The following is a 507-nucleotide window of genomic DNA, read 5'->3' as shown; positions in this document are numbered from 1 at the left end:
GGCTACCTAGCCCCGTCCCGTATTCTTGTTTGGGTGTGTGGTCACATTATGCCCATCTTGTGTGACACGCACACACCCCTGTTATTAGGGTTCGTGTAATCCCGTTCCACCCTCCCCCATTAAGATTGAGAACATTTACAGTTCCAATCAATTATTGCCTCAACGGGGCTCGCGTGTCCGTTATACACTGCAACTCCATTTGTTAGAACAAGCAACTCCCTTGCTCAAAGAGCCCTGTCAACTGTCACCAAAATCTCCAGGTCTCGCCGGTTCTGACGGCAAGCATGGGAAGAGCCCAAACATCTCCCGCACTCGATGCAACGTCGGACAGTGCGTTCGCTGCACCGAGGGGTGTATATCCTAGGCTCGATGAGCACAAACGTTGCACTCCGCGTATGCTTTCAATGCCGGATGGCCTCGTTGAGGATGTGGTCGCCTATGATTCTGACACTCTTTTTCCCGCATGGGATGACGAGGAAGACGAGCTGCGCCAGCGGCGCGATACTT

This window comes from Plasmopara halstedii (assembly GCF_900000015.1).
Source record: "Plasmopara halstedii genome assembly, contig: Scaffold_3060, whole genome shotgun sequence".
NCBI lineage: Eukaryota > Oomycota > Peronosporomycetes > Peronosporales > Peronosporaceae > Plasmopara > Plasmopara halstedii.
This window is presented reverse-complemented; position numbering follows the sequence as displayed.